Source organism: Canis lupus, unplaced genomic scaffold, assembly GCF_011100685.1.
Source record: "Canis lupus familiaris isolate Mischka breed German Shepherd unplaced genomic scaffold, alternate assembly UU_Cfam_GSD_1.0 chrUn_S2110H2309, whole genome shotgun sequence".
Classification (NCBI taxonomy): Eukaryota; Metazoa; Chordata; class Mammalia; order Carnivora; family Canidae; genus Canis; species Canis lupus.
In genome coordinates, this window is record NW_023330992.1 from 27,052 (window position 1) to 41,961 (window position 14,910).

General features: G+C 36.4%; 1 long non-coding RNA gene across 2 annotated transcripts in view; it reads left to right on the forward strand.

The window, feature by feature from the left end:
- LOC119878933 overlaps nt 1-5,464 on the forward strand; it is a 31,193-nt gene extending 25,729 nt beyond the window's left edge. For both annotated transcript variants that reach the window (XR_005387238.1, XR_005387239.1), the window contains exon 4: nt 5,108-5,464. This is a non-coding gene — a long non-coding RNA (uncharacterized LOC119878933). The remainder of the gene's footprint in view (nt 1-5,107) is intronic.
- The last annotated feature ends 9,446 nt before the right edge of the window (nt 5,465-14,910 follow it).

Genomic DNA, 14,910 nt, shown 5'->3' on the forward strand with positions numbered 1-14,910 from the left:
TAGAGAGAGATCTAAATATATAGTAAAATATATAAAATGTTAGTAGTAATATGTGTTACAAAGATGAAGAAAAGAGTATTGGGAATTTAGAGAGAATGTGTTTGCAATTTTAAATATGGTGGTTAGGGAAAATCTCATTAATGTCACTAAGAAGACATTTCCGTAAAGATCTAAAGGAACTAAGGGAGCTAGTGATGATGCTATCTGGGGGAATAGCATTCCAGGCTGAGAATGTCAAATATATCGGCTCTGAAGTGAGAGTATACCACGCATGGTTACAGAACAGTAAAAGAGGATGATTGGACTTTTGTGTGGTGTGGTGAGTGAAAAAGGTGAGTGGTAGCAAGAAACACTAAAGTAATTAGGTTGCATGACATTGTAGAGGATCATATACCATTTTAGGACTTTGGATTTTACTTTTAACAGAGAAATAAGATCTAACTTACAGACCCATTTTGACTGCTGTGCAGTGAAGATTGAAGAGGAGGAAAGATTAAGATCAAAAGATCAGTTGGAAAGCTGTCTAAGTAATCCAGATGAGAGGTTATGGCAATTTGGACCTGAGGGATAGTTGTGGGCTTGAAAGGCTCTGTTTAGATTCTAGATATATTTTTGAAGATGGAACTAAGGATTTGCTGATGAATTAGATGTAATGAGGAGGAAGAAGGGTAAAGAACTCTACAATTTTTGTACGGAGGGCTTGGAAGGATGTGGTTGTTAATTGAAACAGGAAAGGCAGGTCATTTCTGTTGTTTTTGTTGGAAGGAGTATAGAAGATACTGGACTCAGTTTTGAACATACTAAATTTGAGACGTCATATATATATATATATATCCAAGTCTATTATATAAATATGAATGTGAAGGTAAAAGGTTAAAGCTAGAGACATGATTTTGGAAGAGAATGTGGCATCTAAAGCCATGAGACTGGATGTAGTTATCAGGTATAGATAAATTTAAGGACTGAGAAGTGTTTCAAGGGCATTTTAATATTAAGAGGTCAGGGAGAAGAGGAAAAAGTAGATTGAGAAAGAGGAGGGCCATGGCTTGCATCGTTCCTATCACCTTCTGCATCATCCATAAGTCTGAGAAGTTGTGGCATAGCCTCTTGAAGGCCTTGCTGAGGGGCCAGCTCAGAGCTGACATCTGAGGAGGGAGAGGAGCTGTTCTTCAGGATGCAGTCAAGGGTCTCTGCTCATCATCACTCCCACTGACTCTCTTAGGGGGAATTTATGCTTCCGTCTCTACTACTTTAGGCTTCATGGTCCAGCAGTCTTGTTTCCTAAGAGGACATAATTCTAATAGAAGATAAAATAAAGGTCTCGATAAACTTAAAGCTATGGCTGATGCTCTTGAAGTTTGGATTCTTTGTATCAGCAGGATCAGCAGCTGAAGGAAGTACTCATCATGACATCAGACAGCAGAAAAACCAGGATGGTATGGTGTTGTGATTCAATTGAATGTAGGGGTTCAATCAGGAGGAAGTTATCAACCACCAAATACTTACTTGTTATATCAGGGAAATGTAGCCTGAGAAGTTCACCCTGGACTTGGTAAAATGGAAGTTGCTGAGGGTCTTGCTAAGAGTAGTTTCAGTAGAATGGTAGATGGAAAATTCAATTTAATTTAATTTTATTGCATTCATGAAAAGGTGAAAGAAAAATCAGAGAAGGAGTAGGGACAATTCTTTAGAAGCCTCTACTCTAGAAAAGAAATAAATAGGTCACTTGAGGGAATAATGGGGTTGTGGTTGGAGGGAGACAGATGGAATCAAAATGGTAAAAGCATACTAATGAGAGATCATGTAAGGACAGAATAAATGCTGAGGACAGATTAGCTGAAGCAGCTTTCTTAGGTAAAAAAGGAGGAATGGGATTTAGTGTTCCAATGGAAAGATTGTCCACAGGAGCACCAACAGTTCATCCATAGTCAGAGGAGAGAAGGCAGAGAATATGGGCACAAGTGAATGCAGAGCCATACCTAAAGGGAGGGCTGTAGGGAGTTCTGCGGCAAATTCTCAGTTAAATAGGTGGCAAGGTCATCAAGTGAGAGAGGATTGCAGTTGGGGATTTGAAGAAATCCAGCACTCTAGGCTGAGAACTTTTGGGGCTTTTTTCCCCTACTCTTTCATACTTGATTTTCAATTTATTGTGGAATTCTATGCCAAAGACATGGAGAAGCCAAGCATCATTCATTACCTACGTCACTACCTCGCTGGTTCCAGTTGCACCATTCCCTTCTTGGATTATTGCAGTCATTTCCCAATCAGTGTCTTGCTTTCACCCTTGGTTTCCCTATGGTCCATCCAGAAAAACAGCCAGTGAGACTTTTTAAAAACATGTGAGATGACATCCTTCTTCTGCTCAAAGCCTCGGCAGCTTCCCTTCATTCTCAGAATGTAAGCCCAAACCTTAGCATGAATTTACAAGGACTTACATGGTTTTAGCCACTGCTTCGTCTGGGACATCATTTCCAATCACTCTACCTGTTGCTCACTGGACTCTAGTGTTTCTGGAACATGCCTGATGTGTTCCTCCCTTTGGGCATCTGCCCTGCCCAATCCTGTGCCTAGAAAGCACTCCCACAGATGCTTGCATGACTAGGCACCTGGCCTACTTACCAAAATTTGCAAATAACACCCTTTCAAAAGCACATGTTCCTTTTCCTCCTTTCTTTTCGTAATATTTGAAGCTTCCTAATATATTAAATCACTTACTCATTTTAAAAATTTCTTCCCATGTTAGAATATTAACTCTACGAGGGCGTAGATTTTTGTGTTACTTCTGGCTATACCACAGTTCTTAGAACAGTACCTGAAATTTAGGGAGCACTCAATAAATATTTTTTGAGTGAATGGATTAAGGAATGCAGCAGGATTAATTGACAGTGTTAAGGGCCCACTTGAGACTAGCAATCACACATTAAACCTCCACAACAGGGTTGTGTTGGTAGGATTAATTGATAAGATGCTTGGGGTTAGTGAAGGGGTTAGGAAGTCTTGAGCTAATTCCAAAGGCCTTGCAGGAATAACAAAAGCAATCATGGATAAATTAATTGCCTTATGAGTGTGGGTGTGGTTAACTTCTGAGATTTTCTTTTGCTCTGTATAGGTTTGGGGCTAGTGCCAAATTGCTTCTGAAGATAGCTTATTGATTTGAAGCTGTTGCAAATTATTAGCCTTTCTGGAACTTCTTAATGTGCTCATCTGCCTCTGAGTGAAATCAGCTGTTGGCAAATATTTTGCCAGAGTAGAAAGTTTTAAAGACTTTCGTATTGGAATATTCTGAAAACAAAACAGAACAATCATTTATTGCTCTAAAAAACAACCTTTGTACTTTGTGTGTGTGTGTGTGTGTGTGTGTGTTTCATTTATGCTCCAATATTGAAAACACTATAGAGCCCATGGAATGTGTGTGTGTGTGTTTCATTTATGCTCCAATATTGAAAACACTATAGAGCCCAGGGAATGGTTCCCTTAATACCATGTAGGGAGTTTCTGTACAGTCTCACTTCCTGGACATCAAGCTGACTGGATGACTCTATGGTGTCACTGTTGTCTACACTTCATTATATTCAAGAAAAAAAAAGATGAGTTCGGTTTAGACTATATATAGAATGAGGATATGATAGTACTTTCAGGTATAAATTTCAATACATTTTCTTTCTTTAAGAAAAGCAGATACATTTATTTCTCCTCTTCAACTCTCTCCTCTCTCTTTTACACACACACACACACACAGAGAGTCATAACCACAAACTTTGCATTTTTCAGATGATTAGAAAATGTAGCTGGAGCAATTTGGACATCTTAACTCTCTTCAAGGTTGTTTGGCAGAGTGGGATGTGTGTGTAATTCCCTCATAGTCAACCAGCAGACATAGAATCCTGGGGGGTGATATGATGGAGGTAAACATTTGCTAAATGTTGGCCCATCCCTTTAAAATTAGCTTTTTCCATTAAGTTAAAGTGTTAATTATAATAAAGTGATCTATCCTAAAATTGAAAAATGTCATAGCAGAGAGTCAAATAACTCATTAATTCCTTCAACTTTAGGCACCAGATGATATAACCAACAATATTTATTTTAAAAAAATCTTTCAAATAATGTAGTTTTATTTAAAAAAAGATTTTATTTATTTGAGAGAGAGAGTGTGTGTGTGTGTGTGTGTGTGTGTGCACTCACTGAGGTGGGGGGCAAAGGGAGAGGGAGAAGAGAATCTCTTAAGCAGACTCTATGCTGAGGAAGAAGCCCAATGTGGGGCTCAATCCCAGAACCCTGAAATCATGATCTGAGCTGAAACCAAGAATCAGCCACTTAACCGACTGCACTACCCAGGCACACCTGAAATAATGTAGTTTTAAAAACGAAGCACTAAATTAAAAAAAATTAAATAGAATTACTTTTGGGGATGTTATTTTGTGGAAGATAGCATGATGTCATTTTTAATCACAGAAAAGATTTTTTTTCTCCTGCTGTTCATTTTAGTGGAGAGAAAATTAATTTATAATCCCTTCGCTGGTCTTTGTTTTCATTAATTTAATTTCCTTTACATGTTGAGATCAGAGATGCTGAAAGAGATGTCAGTGACATCATCTTTAGTTGTGAAACCAGCCCAGTGGGGGCTTTGTTTTTGTTTTAATTTAAAGAGAATTGTTGTAACAATTTTCCTGCACTAAATAATAGACTCTAGAAAATAAAGCAGAAATAGCATAATAAAGAAAAATAAAAGACAAATCTTAGGAAAAGATCATTTTAGAAACAATAGCTTTAGCTGTGGCATTGTTTTTTTACATGAATAGAAGTTGAATAGCCATCCTCAGGTAGTAATTCTTGGTATTCAGTTGTGTGAGAATCACCTGCACATTCGGGCAATGTGGAGGTTCTTTTGCCATTCTGGCAGAGGTTAGGATTCAGTGGGTATGGGATGTGGCCCAGGGATCTGCATTTTCACAATGATTCCAGATGATTCTCATTCAAGTGATCAGTGTTTGATAACGGTGTTCTAAATGGTAAAGTTTTCTTTTTTTTTCTGTTCTTTCCAGCTAGGCCATTAGGGTATCCTCACCTTCTAGCCTGATACTAACCAGGTTTTTTTTTTTTTTCAAAGAAACACGAGGAGCAGAGACAAATAAGCAATCTTTTTCTGTCAAGGCTCAAATGACAAATGTCTGGTTCGTGGAACATCTTACTGTGAATAACTTTAGTTCATCTTATAAATGTGTTGTGTTCTCGTCGATAAATCTATACTGAAAGGTCAGGGGAGAGCAAGAGAACAAGAGGGCACTGGGTCCTTGAGGGCTGCGATGTTAGGAAAGGAGGAAGGACACAGGAAGAGAAGCCTGGGAACTAAAGAAACCTTCAAAGGCTTTACAAGCAAGCACAAATTGTATATTCAATATTCACTTAGGCAGGGGGTAAATAAAAGGTCCTCACTGAAGTATTTCTGGTCTCATAGCTGCTACAAACAGACTTTCAAATTTTATGATTCTTTGCTCATTGTGGTTGGTATTGTGTAAATTTGTATGACTTTACATAAAGTCTTCTCTTGTATAAAGGAGTTTTGGTCTCAGATAATTCATTAATTTAGGCTTCTTTGGATATACAACATACAAATAAATAAGAACCTGCCTACAGAGGGAAGGATAGAAGGGAGGGAGAGAAAGAAAGGGAAGAGAAGGAGGAAGAAGAAGAAGGAAAAAGAGGAAGACGAAGAGGGGAAGGAAAAGAAGAGAAAAGAAATGAAGACTCCTCCTCATCCTCCCTCCTCCTTCTTCTGCTGCTTGTTTCTACTTCTGTTCTCACTTCTTCTCCTCCTTCTCTTCTCTCCCTCCCTCCTTCTCATACACACACACATTCAAGACATGTTTAATTAAGTAGTTTGCTTATTTCTGGCTTAGTAGTGAAAATTGGGCATCACTTTATGCTTTGTTATAATTGGTGAAAGACTCTGATTTCAGCATTTCTATAGAGGGAAAGAATTAGGTTGTTTCAAGGTGTTAGGAATAATACTATTGCAAATGGAGGCATGAAATCAGAATGAATAATTTAGCATTGGCAGAAGAGGAATTTTTCATTCTGATTTCATATGCAGAAAAGGGAAGTTGGAAATCAAAAGAAATATTGAATAGAGTGCCCAAACTTTTTTTACAAAGGTGAGTTGGTTTAAAAAATAGAGTGATATGCAATATTCCATCTTTCTGGTTTCATTTAGTATCCCATCCACTCTGAGCTTTTGAAAATTTAAACATCAACAAATGGCTTTATGACTTCAGTTTGAGAAGTGCTAGCAGGGATTGATTTGGTGTATAAATCTTGCCAAAATGTTCTGAGATCCTCTCTTTTGGCAGAAAGAACAATAGATGCAGGAATCTGATTGGGTATAATTGAAATCTGACTCCACTGTGATCGATGAGGGGGAAATATTCTTTCTATAAATTTTTTTAAAGATTTTATTTATTCATAGGGACACAGAGGGAGAATGAGAGGCAGAGAGAGAAGCAGGCTCCATTCAGGGAGCCTGACGTGGGACTCGATCCAGGGTCTCCAGGATCACTCCCTGGGCTGCAGGCGGAGCTAAACCGCTGCACCACTGGGGCTGCCCCTCTTTCTATAAATTAAACAAGTCCCTCAATATGTGAATTTGCAGAACCTATGGCGCTGCTGCTGCTCTTACTTTGGCTGAAGGCTTTTAGTACAAAGTAGAGGATAGTGTGTACCTTCTTATGAATCAAAGGTAGAATAACTATCTGTAAATATTGCTTGCCATTGTAGGAGGGATTGTGTTGCATATTTAAAATACACTAATTAGGGGGATCCCTGGGTGGCGCAGCGGTTTGGTGCCTGCCTTTGGCCCAGGGCGCGATCCTGGAGACCTGGGATCGAATCCCACGTCGGGCTCCCGGTGCATGGAGCCTGCTTCTCCCTCTGCCTGTGTCTCTGCCTCATTCTCTCTCTCTCTCTGTGACTATCACAAATAAATAAAAATTAAAAAAAATCAGGAAGGGTCATTCCCTTGAAAAGAAACATCGTCCATTCCTGAATATTTAGGCTTAAAGAGATGGGATGCATTCTCAGTGTTCATTCTACCTTTCATCATTTCTACATCAAGGGGGATGGAGGGAGCTGAAGGCTAAACTAAGGCAAAGCACTAAAGCAGATTATGTTTAAATAATTTCAAATCAGAAAAAAAGTTTCCATTTTAGAACAATGTACAAATACAAAAGAGATAGCATTTGAAATTGGGAGTGGTTGGAAATGGATAAAAAATTGGTCAATGGTCAATGAAAAGTGAAGAAAATAGAAGTATATAATGTGTGTTAGAAGCAGCAATTTGTTTTAAAGCTTGAAATTTTCCATTTAAGAAAATGTCTTTAAGATACTTCAAGAGCTTTTAAGAGACCTTCAAGAAGTTTAGTCTAAATTTTCTACAATAAAGCAAAAAAGCAAAAAATGATTCCGATAATTTTTATAAACAAGCATACTTTGCAGAGATAGCTCATTTTTTTGAGGAAATTATAATACTAATTCTCAAATTTAATTACAGCATTATTTTGTAACTTAAATAACAGTTGGTATAAAATATTTAGTATGTTTTTATATTTTTGGCATTCACTTTTTACTTCCTTAAAATTTTAATCTTTTAAAAATATAAATATGTCATCTAGATTCTGTTTTATCAACAGTTATTCTTCTAAGAAATATCTTAGAGTTACTAGTATTCCTATATATTTTTCTTCATTTCTGGATGTGAAAAAATAATTTTTAAGTGCCATTAGCTATAGTCAACTATACTCTTATAGAGAGTAATAATAAAAATGTACTGTATCTCACATATAAAGCTGCTGCTTATCCTTTTTAAAAATTTTTTCTTTCTCTTGCTCAAATGAAAGATAAAACTCAATATTATAGTTTAACTCCATGTAAGAATTGCCTGCCTTGATTCTATTCATCTATTTTTCATTCTAGAACTAATAGATATTTTAATTATTTACTTTAAATGGCATTACTATTTTCCTTATTTTTTTATTCACTTACCATTTTTTAGGACATGCTCTAGTTGGTTACTCCAGTTATTTACTGTTGGTACTAACAAGGTCATGGGTTCAGGCCACATCTGGGCCTGTGAGAGTGATGGCATGCAAAGCTGGCCATCTGTTTTATAAATGCTTTATGTTAATCCCTATGTCAACAAGGCTAAGGCATAGGCATGGTGCAGCAAATGCATCCTGCTACTGGAAAAACTCAAGTTTATTCTCTACAAGTGGAGACAAAAATATGACCGCTGGCTCAGAATGGAATGATAGACACTGTGGGGATCATGTCCTTCCTTCTCACCCCATTGTATGTTATAGCCAAATAATCAGATGATCAAAGGACCAGCATACTTCTGATAGAGAAACAAATGTCAAGAATCCTTCTAAAAATCCTTATTTTATTATGAAATATATATATAAGGCATACAAATATAAATATGTGAATAAGTAAATTATTATAATGTGATTTCCCATTCACTTCCCTCCGTCTTCACCAAAGTCAAGAACACTGTGAGCATGCCAGAAGCCATGGGATTATTGGTTATCATGCCCTCTTACGTCTGCTCATAATTTTTTCATGTATGCTTGTTTGCCAAAATAATATGATTTTGCTTTACTAGATTTTAAATTGTATATAAATAGAATCATGCTGTATGCATGTGTCATGTTTCTTCTGCCCACTATTATGTTTATTAGAGTCATACTTGTGTAGCTGTATTCTGTTTACTTTTGTTTTTATGTGATATGCTTCCTTTTTTCTACCCATTCTACTATGGATGAAGTTATTAGGAACAACACTGTAAATGTTTCCTGAAATCATGTGTATCAGATGTCAAAGGAGTAGAAATTTATTGCCATGGAATATGTTCATATAGCTAGCAAGTGACCACTTCAGGTTTGCTACCAGGTTCACTAGAGTCCCCTGCTACCCAGTTCTATCCTACCCTTAAGACTGATCATACATGAGTATATATAAAGACAAACTACAAATACTGCCCTGCAACCTTTTTAATTTGGTGATAGCTAAACATATTTCTTAGTGATAAAGATTAATATACAACATATATCTATGCAGGGATCTATTAGTCTTTATTTGCTAAATACATTGTATATTTAGGTTACTTTAAAATTACTTGTTAAATAGAAGTAAAGAGTTAAATATAAGTACAGAAAATTTAAAAAAAATCTGAGCAAATTTTTAGATGTGAAATTGATAGGTTAAAGATGAAACAAGACTGTTAAAGTTTTCAGAAAATAACACAATTTATTCATGAATAAATTACAAAATTGACCATTTTCTTTAAAAGGTCACCAATTTTAGTATTGTGTATAAATATTTTATACTCGCCAATTTTATGATAGAAAAGTATTTTATTAAGCATTTCTTTATCAATAATGAAGTTAAATAATTTTCTGCATACTATTTATTGCTTATTTCTTTGTAAATATATTCTTATACTTCCATTACTATTGGGAAGATGTATATCTTTCTTATTCCAGGTTTTGTAGAAACTTTTAACATAGCATATAGATATTTTGTCTGCTAAATATGTTGAAAACATGTTTTCTCAGTTTATCATTTACCTTAAAATGTTTTCAATTTTAAAAAAAGATTTATTTATTTTGGGGAGAGAGAGTGCATGAGCAGGGGAAGAGCAGAGGGATGAGGAGAGAATCCTCAAATAGATTCCCCACTGAGCATGGAGATCAACGCTGGCTTGATCCCAGGATGTGGACAGCATGATCTGAGCCAAAATCAAGAGTTGGACACTTAACTGACTGAGCCACCCAGTTGCCCCAAATGTTTTCAATTTTTTGTGTTTTTTGGTATCTAGTGTTAAAATTATATGTAGTAAAGTCATTTTCCTTTCATTATCTTTGCTTTTAGCATAGGATCTCTAAGATTATCTGATCATTTTTCCATTTATTTTTCTACCACTTTTTAATCTCTTATTCCCAGGTTGCCACATTACAAAAGTTTATAGGGCACCACTTGCATCATACCATATTTATTGCTCTCAATTATTATTACTCTGTAATTTATAGTAATGGATATAGTGAGTATTTGGATTATTTATTTTTTCCAAGTGGTTAAATAGTTGTCCAAAGACCAATAATTAAATAATCAATTATTTTCAACATTGATATTCTGTGACCTTTGTATCATATACTACCTTTGTTTCTGGACTTTTTTTTTTTTTTTTTTTTGTTTCTGGACTTTTTATTTCATCTACTGATTTATCTATTTCTGATTTAGGAATATCTATTACCATCTGTTTGGACAAGTTTCCTTAACTTTATTCTTTTTCAGTATTCTTCTCTTTTTATTAGTCATGCTTTAAAGTGACCTTTACAGTCATATTGTCAAGTTCTGAAATATTATCTCATGGGATACTGATTGGTAGCACATTAAATTTTCAGATACAATTTTTGGGAATTTACAGATTACAAAGTTGAGTGTTCCCAACCAAGATGTTAGTACTTTTATTTATTCAGTTTTTACAAATCTTGACGCTGGGTATTTATAATGAATATCAATGAGTTTTGGAAAAATGCTGAAGTGTTTACATATATTGAGAATAAAAATAAAGTTAACTATGTACTGTCGTTTATTTGACTCTAGAGCAAACAAAATGAAGAGAGGAGGAATCACGAACAAATATACTTGTTTTTTCCACCTAGGCGTTTTTCAGCAAAATTCTATTACAAAAAAAAAGAAAAAACAAAACCTTTTACAGACAATTCCTGAAATATTGTGTGGCAAAACCATAGTAGAACAAAATATTAAGAAACACATTTGCTCTCCCGAATAGTTGAATCTTGTGCAAGTTGCTTAATCTTTATGAGTCTTAATTTTTTCATTTCTAAAATAAGTGCATTGGGCTAGATAAAAGATTATAATATTTCTCACTAAATTACTTCAGTTAGAATGCCTTAAGTATAAATAGCAATACAATTTGTTCACTTTTTTCAGCAATGATAGGCCACTGCCAATTTAGAAACCATAAATAAGCTTTTACAAAATTTTTGAGGGTGGAATTAAAAAGCTTGTGGGTAATAATCATTCAAAAGACACCATCATCTCTTGGAGCCAAAATGTATTTATTAAATGTAAATTTTCCAAATAAATACTATTTTCTTTAAAAATAAGCACTAGACTTTTAGATCAGAAGGACATGGAAACTACATTTATCTGTTTCAACAAGTTATTTGACAACATCTTTTAGGACAAATTTTGCCCGTGAAGGATAAGAAATACAAATGTTCCATAGATGGTAATATGATTACACCAATTATTTGCTGATTGAAACCCCCAGGAATTCTGGTGGTACATTTTGCCTTCTTATTTCTTTATCACCTCTTGACCAACCCAATAAGAAACAAATGTTTGATGGGTACCATTTATACGACTTTATAGCGGTGCTGGGTGCAAAGAGAATGAATATATGTTAGTTCCTGTTATGAGGAACACATGGTTCAGTCTAGCTTTTTGACTCAGTACTTGCAGTCTGCATATTACTTTGGCTCTTGGAACCAGGATCTACTTATTCCACTAGATCCCTCTGCATTCTTTCTCTCTGACCACATTCTTTATTCCTATTTTAAGAAACCAAATACTGTGATGCCTGGGTGGCTCAGTGGTTTAGCTCCTGCCTTCCACCCAGGGTGTGATCCTGGAGTCCCCAGATCGAGTCCTGCATTGGACTCCCTGCATGGAGCCTGCTTCTCCCTCTGACTGTGTCTCTGCCTCTCTCTCTGTGTGTTTCTCATGAATAAAAAAAATCTTAAAAATAAAAAGAAACCAATACTTATTCAAGTCAGCAGCAAATAGATACATTATTTGAAAATTAATTACTAAAAAGAGCACAATGGGAATTCTGATTTGAGGCGAGATGGATGAAGTATATTCTATCTTATATACCCTATAGAATGGAATTCACTTGAGGTGTTTGAAAAATAAGTAGTGGCTGGTGGACAGGGGAAGAAGATCAGAATTCAAGGTACACCAGATTGGCAAAGGGTTTTCCCATTTTCCTCCGATGTACCCTGGCCTGAATGTAAGGCAGCTCAAACACCAGAAGAGGGCAGCAAGGTGCAGAGTTCCAGGAGAAACCCTCTTATTCTGTCTGAGGAGTGGAATAAAGGGGTCTAAATACTGAGAGAGAGTTGGGGGAGTCCCTTATGTTTTTCTTTTCTCAGTTCTCCCATTCTCTAGCTACCAGACAACTTACAGTGGCTGTGGAATGAGCAGCACCAATGAGTGGCAATAGGAGCCTGGAGGTATTGAAAATTCAAGGGAGGGGCCCTGGGTGGCTAAGCAACTAGTCATATGTCTTTGGCTTCAGGTCATGATCCAAGGGTCCAAAGATTGAGTCTTGCATTGGGCTCCTGCTCTGCAGGGAATCTGCTTCTCCCTCTGCCTCTCTTTCTCTCTCTCCCTCTCTCAATGTCTGTCTCTAATGAATAAATAAATAAAATCTTAAAAAAACAAGAAAATTCAAAGGGAAGAAGGTCTTCCTCTCTAATTGAAGGAGTTGAGATTCCAAGAGGTGGAGTGAACCCCTATTGCTTTTCTTCCTTCTGACCCACTGCCCATCATTCCTGAATGTGCACACAGTCAGAGACAGAGTATAGCAGAGTGGAGTCTAACTAAAATCTCAGCTTTCTGGTAAAGGACCAAAATGCAAAACTTTGAAGGGGGAGACTATAAAATCATTATAACCCTTGGGTATGCTCCTGAGCTCTGAAACTGTGGATCTGTTTCTAACACATAACAAAAGATGCTGAGAACTAATGGATGGACTACCAGTGACCACCCCATGCCAAAGTAAGTGGCTCATGTATGGGACAGGTATGGGCCATGCTAAAAAGGTTGGAAAATGAAACTGACATTAAACTATTTGTTCATATATTTGTTTTCTTATTTAGTATCCCTATCTCCTCCTACTCTCATCTGTTTGTTGCTGAATTTGTTGATTTTATTTACCTTATTTACCTACAATGCTTACTGTAAAACAGACACTTGGGGCACCTGGGTGGCTCAGTCAGTTGGGTGTCAGACTCTTGATTTCAGCTCAGGTCATAATCTCAGGGTCGTGAGATCAAGCCCCAAGATGGGCTCTGTGCTCAGTGGGGAGTCTTCTTGACATCCTCTTTCCTCATGCACTCTCTCTCTCAAATAAATAAATAAATAATAAATAAATAATAAATAAATAATAAATAAATTCTTTAAGCACCAAGACACTCATTTGCTAAGTACATTTATGTTTAGTGGCTGAATTAACTGATATTTTAGTAAGGCTGATGCTAACACATTTGTATCAAGTGGATTGGAATGTGATGCCTTAGTAGCTAATATCTTATCAAGACTTGCTAAAATTTCAAATGTTGTTCTAACATTTTCTATGTTTCCTTCATATAATCATAACAATTACATGAGGGAAGTACTATTCTTACACTTCGTTTATAGGTGAGGAAAAGAATCATAAGAAGAACATAATTTGCCCAAAGTTACACACACATATAAGTGGTGGACCTGTGAAGTAAAATAAGGAAATGTGATTTAAGAACACACCCTGATGATACCTGCCCTGCTTCTGCCTAGAGGGCAAAGTGATATTGCGATGCTCTGTCAATATTCTAGCCATGCCTTGAGGAGGGCTGTAACTTAGAAAAGAAAGGAATATGTATGAGGCATAGATTAAGTGTTGATGACCCACTGGTTGTGGAACATAGGAAATGGAGTGTTAAGAGTATCTCTGACTTGGAGAGCAGTGATAGCACTCTTTATTTACTATTTCTGTAAAAAGCAAAGAGAAGAGGGAAAACAGGGTTTAGGGGTGGGATGTGTACCTAAAATGACTAGTGGGTGATTTGATGGGAATAAATTTTAATTTTGGAATCATTAATACACAGTATCATGTTGTTTGATTGAAATGTTTCTATACTTCACATTTTCATAATTTTGAATTTAGGGTACATTTTAATATTGGGGTTACATGTATCTTTTGCTGATGTTGTGCCTGACAATGGAAGATCTTTGGAAATACATATTGTGTGGAAAGAGAGAGAGAGAGTAAAGAAGAAAAAAAATTAAGGATTGAATCCTAAAATCTAGGATGTAAGAGCAGAGGACTTAAGAGTCACAAGGAGTCATAGAGGGAGAGTGAGATTCCAGCCTTCTCTGGTACCACTTGAGTGAGTTAACTGATTTCCTTCTGGCCAACTATACTCATCACCCAGTCCAGAGAAACTAACACCACATATAAACTGCCTCACGACAGATTTTTTTTTTCCTTTTCATCAGTGAAAGTTTAAACGATGAGGCAAAAGTTTGTGAAATAACTACAATGTTCTCTCTCCTCCAACCCTTGACAACCCAGAAAACATTCCTGCTTTGTCTTATGTACAACAGCATAGGGAAAAATGAGCTGGGGTATCATTCCTCAAAGGGGACATTAGTCCCAGGTCAAACCCCCAATACACTCAGTACTCCTGGAAATCATTAAGATTTCTACATTGGTGAGTTTTGCCTTTCTAGGTCTGATTAATCTCTTGCTGGGCATTAAACATTTAGTAGAGCTAAATTTAAGGCTTACTTCCTGACTATTCCTGGGCTACGCTCCTTTCTTAGGTGAAAACTCTAATGTCATTTAGGCCCTAGGCTTACCTGTCCTTTTCTGTTGCTACTGAGCCTCTTGGAAAAAATAATAATAAAATTTCTCATGCATTTTTCATCACCACAGAGCCAAGATAAAAAACTGTGAGCTTTAAAAGTTTGGACATTCTTTGAACCATGTGAAAACAGGTATCTTTGGTCAAAACTGAGGGCAAAAAAGGTTCCAAAAAGAGGGTCAGATTAAAGAGGAGAGAACGA